Source organism: Heterodontus francisci, chromosome 22 (assembly GCF_036365525.1).
Source record: "Heterodontus francisci isolate sHetFra1 chromosome 22, sHetFra1.hap1, whole genome shotgun sequence".
NCBI lineage: Eukaryota > Metazoa > Chordata > Chondrichthyes > Heterodontiformes > Heterodontidae > Heterodontus > Heterodontus francisci.
The window spans coordinates 53,980,067-53,987,247 of record NC_090392.1 but is presented as its reverse complement, the minus strand read 5'-3'; positions in this window follow the sequence as shown (position 1 = coordinate 53,987,247).

Genomic DNA, 7,181 nt, shown 5'->3' with positions numbered 1-7,181 from the left:
TCAGGCCCTTTAATGTAAGAAAGCATCCCAAGGCACGTCATAGGAGCAGTAAAAAGACAAAATTAGACATGTACAGCAAAATTAGGACAGATGGCCAAAAGCTTGGTCAGAGAGGTTTGAATGAATGTCTTAAAGGAGGAAAGAGAGAGAGACAGGCGTAGAGGTTTAGGGAGGGAATTCCAGAGCTTAGAGCCTAGGCAACTGAAGGCACGGGTATCAATGGCGAAGCAATTAAACTGGGATGCTCAAGAGGCCGGAATGAGAAAAGCACAGATATCTCGGAGGATTGTGGGGCTGAAGGAGATTACATAGATAGGGAGGGGTGAGGACATGGACGGATTTCAAAACAAGGATGAGAATTTTAAAATTAAGGTGCTGTTCAACCGAGAGCCAAAGTAGGCCAGTGAGCACAGGGGTGATAGGTAAATGGGACTTAGTGCGAGTAAGGACACGGGCTGCAGCGTTTTGGATGGCTTCAAGTTTATGGAAGGTAGAATGTGGGCAGTCAACCAGAGTTATGCTGGAATAGTCAAGTCTAGAGGTAACAAAAGCATGAACGAGGGTCTCAGCAGCAGATGAGATGAGGCAGGGATAAAGTCAGGCCAGGTTATGGAGGTGGAAATAGGCAGTCTTAGTGATGGTGCAGATATGTGGTTGGAAGCTCATTGAAGGGTCATCTATGACAGTAAGGTTGTTAACAGCCTGGTTTAGTGTCAGACAGTTGCCAAGGTGAGGGATGGAGTCGGTCGCTAGGGAATGTAGCTTGGAGCAGGGACTGAAGACCCAATATTTAATTGGAGGAAATTTCTGCTAATCCAATACTGGATGTTGGATAGGCAGTCTGATAATTTAGCAATAGTAGAGGAGTTGAGAGAGGTGGCGGTGAGGTAGAGCTGGGTGCCATCAACATACATGTGATAACTAATGCTGTGCTTTTGGATGATGTGTTATGAAGTGTTTTATAAAGGTTTAACATAAACTTCTTGATTTTGTACTCTAGGTCTGTATTAATAAAGCCAAGGATCCGATATGCTTTTTTAACAGATTCCTCAACTTGTCCTGCCACCTTCAAAGATTTGTATATATATCCAAGGTATCGCTATTCCTGCACCCTCTTTAACATTGTACCATTTAGTTGATTGTCTCTCCTCATTCTTCCTACCAAAATTTATCATGTTGCTCTTTTTTACATTAAAATACATCTTCTGTGTCGCTGCCAATTTTACCAGTCTGTGTCCTCCTGAAGTTGGTGACTACCTACCTCATTGTTTACCACATTTCTGAGTCACAGGTCATCAGCAAACTTTGAAATGATGCCCCATATACTCAAGTCTAGGTCATTAGTACATAGCAAAAAGAGCAGTGGTCCCCACACTGTCCCCTGGGAAACACCACTGTACACTTCCCTCCAATCTGAAAAAGAACTGTTCATCGCTACTCTCTACTTTCTGTCCCTTAGCCAAGATGTCACAGCCCCTTTCATACCATGGATTTCAATTTTGATAGCAACTCTATGATGTGGTATTTTAAAAGTCCACATACACAACATCAACTGCACTACCTCATCAATCCTTTCTGTCACTTCTTCAAATAACTTGATTAACTTAGTCCAATACAGTCTGCCTTTAACAAATCCATGCTGGTTTTCACTTATTAATCCATACTTTTCCAAATGTCAATTGATTTTGTCTCAGATTTTTGTCTCCACACGTTTTTGCACCACCAAGGTTGGGCTATAGATGTTGAGTTTATTCCACTCCCTTCTTTTAAACAGGGGTGTAACATTTGCAGTCCTCCATTCTTCTGGTACCACCCGTATAATCATGGATGATTGCTAGATTGTGGCCACAGCCTCCACAATTTCCACCATTTCATCCCTGGATAATTCACAATGCATCCCATCTAGATGAGGTGAGTGTCTACTTTGAGGATTGCCAAGCTTTTAAGTATCACCTCTTTATATATTTTTATCCTATTGAATATCACTGCTGCTATCTCGTTTACCATTGCATCCTCTTCATTAGTAAAGACAGATGCAATTTACTCAGAAATACACTCTGCCTGCAAAAGATCTCCTTTTTCATCCTGAAACAGCCTCACCCTTCTTTTGATTACCTTTTGAACTATTTACAAAAGATTTTCTAGTCCTTTTGGATTTCCTTTTATGTTAGCTGCTAATCTATTCTCATTCCCTTCCTTTGTCCCTCTGTTTACCTTTTTTAGATCTCCTCTGTACTCTATATTCAGCTTGGTTGTCCACCTTATTATGAACTTTTCAATTGTCATGAGCCTCCTTTTTCTGTCTCATTTTGAAGCTCAATATCTTTAGTTATCCAGGGAGTTCTAGCTTTGGATGCCCTTTCTTTCCCCTTCTTGGAAATGTGTCTACTCCATTTTGTAAGCCAATGTATTATTTTATCTTTTAATGTACAAATACTTTTCAACCATGTAACTGTTCCTTTATTTCTTGTATAAATGAATGTAGACTGGTTGTGGGGAGTCCTGTGTGTGTGGAGTCTGTCTCATGGTGGTAACATGGAGCATCAGCATACCCAGACCAAAGACATCAAATGAACTATATTGTGGGCTTGAAAACGCAGGCAAGATAGCCAATTCTAGTGTTGGCAGTGCCTTGTCAGAATTAGCAAGGTCTGCAAAACTAATTAAACTGCAAAAGTGCTAGCATCTGGGAAAGGATCCAGGCCTTGCCCGTTAAGAGCTAAAAACAAATGTCTGTCTGTACCAGGCTGAAGACTGATAATGGGGCTGGAGACAATGAAGCAGAGAAACTGACTATGTTATCTGAAGCAGTGGGCCTTGAAACTCCGTCATGAGGCCCAAGCCATATACTATGTTTTTCCAACAGTGAGGTAATTGCAGACCAATTGAATGAGTTAAAAACAGGTTTTACCTTATATGGAACAGGACTATAGTAAAAAAAGTATAAAGTAAGAGCCAACAGGAGCATCTTTGCTGCGGTGGTTAGAGTGGCATGGTCAGCCATTTAGAAGCCATGCACAGAAGATTCGTCTTCGGATTGACCACCGAGATTGACTTCGGCTCGCAGGACTGCTAAGCAACTGGTATTATTGTGAGTATGTAGTATTGTTTAGTGGTACCATACTAGTGAAACAGTATGCAAGTTGTTGTGTCCCATTGATACCTGGAGCAAAGGCTAGAACTTTTAGACCAGGTAGAGGGTCTTATCCAGGGAGTTCTAGCTTTGGATGCCCTTTCATTCCCCTTCATGGAAATGTGTCTACTCCATTTCACCTTTGAAGTCCTCTCATTGTTCAATTAATGTTATGCCTACCAATTTCTGATTCTGAATCACTTGGGCCATATCCCTTTTCAACACAAAAATTAGTTCCCCTCCAGTTAAATATTTTTAAGCTTGATGGTACTTTTCCATAACTATTGATGATATTATGATCAATGTTTCCCAGATCTTCTCCCCGAAATATGCTCCACTTGCCCCATTTTATTCCCCAACACTGTTTCCTTCCTCATTGGGCTGGAAGCAGACTGATAAAGAAAGTTCTTTAGTACACATTTCAGGAATGCCTTGCCCTTTTTGCCCTTTACACTGTTGCTATCCCAGTCTATATTCGGATAATTGAAGTCCCCATTATCACTACTCTGCTGTTCTTGTACTGTTCTATGATTGGCCTACAAGTTTGTTCTTTTATCTCCTTCTCACTATTTGGTGGCCTATAGTATACACTCAGTTGCATAATTGTTCCTTAATGTAGGTTCTGTCTTTGGCTCCCAAACTCCATCAGCCCTCTCCAGAGCTTTAATAATTTCCTTGATCACTCCTGCCACTCTCCTCCTTTCTCCCTGCCCAGTCTTTCCGGAATACCTTATAGCCAGGAATATTAAATTCTGTCATGCAGGTTCCCACCTGCCAAGAATGAGGCACATATATTTTGTCACATGGACATTAAATTTTAAAATTGTTACTGGGAAGAAAGAAGGCCTATCACAAGGGGTTGCCAAGCCCCTGGCTAGAAAGACGTTTTTTCCATACTAGCAGACAGTGTTGGAACAAAAGAACCAGGCCCTGCCCCAATATACAGAAGAGACCTGTTCAAACCAGTCGGTCACGTGACCACCTGCTGGCCAACAAGGGGAGTTTTAAATTGAAGAAGCAGAGTTTTGAAGACAGAAAGCTGTTTGCTCCTGGATTGGAAAAGACCTCTCTTCTATCTGCTCTCATCTTGTTCCCACCAGCTTCGGAATCCATCGAAGACATATGAACACCAAGTGCGAAAAGTCTCCAACAGTGAACAAAGTTTAAGAAGAATACTGGGCCCCAACAAGCAAGGACTAGAGCGAGCTCGAAGCACAGTAACAAAAACCCCTCTTCAGAGATTGCCTCAAACCTCTCGACTTATCTCTTTTTCTGCTCTTTTCTGTCTCTATTTGCATGTGCGAATCGAGTATGCATGCTAGCGTGGGGCGTGGTCTGTATCCATAGGTGTTAACCGAATTAGAGTTTAGGTTTTAATAAATTTCACTTTTCTTTTTTAAACCTAAGAAGGCCTGTTTGTGCTCATTTATTTGCCTTATAATTGGAAAGCGGTAAACAAGGATTCACCAAGGAGGAGCTCAAAACACAGTGTGTTTAAAAATTAAATCCTGTTACAATAAGATCAAGTGAGGGCTGAAAGGGACCCCTAGACATCTTTCTCACCTGATCGTAACAGTTCCCAATCCTCCCCTTCTTTGAACCAGGTCTCTGTTGTTGTCACTATATCATAGACTGATATGACAATTGGTGCAAACAGTTCACCAATATTATTTACCATGCTATGTGCATTTACATGAATGCATTTGCCCACCTGTCTGATCCCTCTAATTTCTGAATTATTCTTTAATCTGGTGCTACTTGTCTCTCCCCGTGCATCTCTGTGCATCTTGTTTCCCCTCTGTAATGTTTCATCCTGGTGCCTGTCCCCCTGCCAGTTTTTAACCCCCGTCCCCACAGCACTAGCTCACCTTCCTGTGAGAACATTGGTTCCATCTCTGTTTAGCTACAACCCACTCCTGACAGGTCCATCCTGATCTCGAACTGATTCCAATGCCCCAGGAATTTGAAGCTCTCCCTCCAGCCATATGTTAACCTATTTTATCCTACTATTCCTATACTCACTGGTGCATGGCGCTGGCAGTAATCCAGAGATTACCATCTTGGGGTTTTGTTTTTTAACTTTCTCCTGAGCTCCTGAAACTAACCCCAGGATCATTTCCTTCCTATGTCATTAGTTCCCATATGGAGCATGGCTTCTGGCTGGTTTCCTTTTCCTCTCAAAATGTTCTGAACCCTCTTAGTTATTCCCTTTACGCTGGCATCATGGAGGCAATACACCAGGTGGAAGTCACATCAGCAGTTGCAGAGACTCTCCATCTCCATAACTATCAAAATCCCCTATGACCACTATATTTCTACACTTTGTTGTTCCCCCTGGGCAACTTTTTGCCCCACAATGCGGTGGATGTGCTCCAGACTGCACTCTCCAAGGTGTCATCACCCTCACCAGTATTCAGTGCTTAAAACCAGTTTAAGAGTGTCACACTCCCGGAGGATTCCTGCATTATCTGGCTCTTCCTACCCTGGTGGATGTCCACCCACTTACTATTCTCCTGGATTTTCTATAGCTGCCAGGTGACCACCTTCTGAAATGTGCACACCAGGGGATTCTTGGTTTCCTGTATCCCCTGCAGTAATTCCAGCTGCTCTTCAAGCTTAGAAACCCTGAGCTCGAGTTCAAAAACTGGCGCCACTTACTGCACACATGGTTATTCACAGCACATGAAGCATCCTGGAGTTCTCACATGGCACAGGAATTGCAGGCAATGGATCTCAGCTGTCCCATCCTTTTGCTTAAAATAATCCCTTTAGATCCAATCAATTACTCTGATTATTTATATATTTTCTGTTGTTCTTGGTTTAAAGCACTTGGAACCTCCTTCCTTACGTTTGAAAGTGAGGTAGTTCAATCTGAAGCCAGGGTGTTAAATTGGAACATCAGGGTGTTAAATTTGAACAAAGGAAATTATGAAGGTATGAGGGGCAAATTGACTGAGGTGGATTGGGAAAATACATTAAAAGGTATGACAGTACATAGGCAATGGTGAGTTTTTAAAGAATTGTTATGTAGTTTACAGCAACTTTTCATTCCTTCAAGGCACAAAAACCCAAAAAGAAGTCAGTCAACCATGGCTAACACAGGAAGTTAAAGATTGGATAAGATTAAAAGAAAAGGCCAATAAAGTTGCCAGAAATAGTGGTAAACCTGAGGATTTGGAGGATTTTAGAATACAGCAAATGAGGACCAAGAAATTGATAAAGAAATGGAGAATAGAATATGAATGTGAACTAGCAAAAAATTTTAAAACGGATGGTAAAAGCTTTTACAGGTGCATAAAAAGGAAACATTTGGCTAAGATAAATGTGGATCCATTACAGGCAGAGTCAGGAGAATTTATAATGGGGAATAGAGAAATGGCAGAGATGCTAAATGATTACTTTGTGTCTGTCTTCACTGAGGAAGATGCAAGAAATCTCTCAGAATTTGAGATCCAAGGGACTAAGGAGAATGAAGAATTGAAGGAAATTAATATTAGTAAGAAGGTTACATTGGAGAAATTAATGGGGCTGAAGGTTGATAAGTCCCCAGACCTGATATTCTACATCTCAGAATGTTGAAAGAGGTAGCTTTGGAGATAGTGGATGCATTGGTGATCATCTTCCAAAATTCTATAGATTCTGGAATGGTTCCTGCAGATTGGAAGGTAGCAAATGTCACCCCACTATTTAAGAAGGGAGGGAGAGAAAAAAAAACAGGGAACTACAGACCTGTTAGCCTTACATCTTCTTTTGGGCCTCCTTATCTCGAGAGACAATGGATACGTGCCTGGAGGTGGTCAGTGGTTTGTGAAGCAGCGCCTGGAGTGGCTATAAAGGCCAATTCTAGAGTGACAGGCTCTTCCACAGGTGCTGCAGAGAAATTTGTTTGTCGGGGCTGTTGCACAGTTGGCTCTCCCCTTGCGCCTCTGTCTTTTTTCCTGCCAACTATTAAGTCTCTTCGAATCGCCACATTGTAGCCCCGTCTTTATGGCTGCCCGCCAGCTCTGGTGAACGCTGGCAACTGACTCCCACGACTTGTGATCAATGT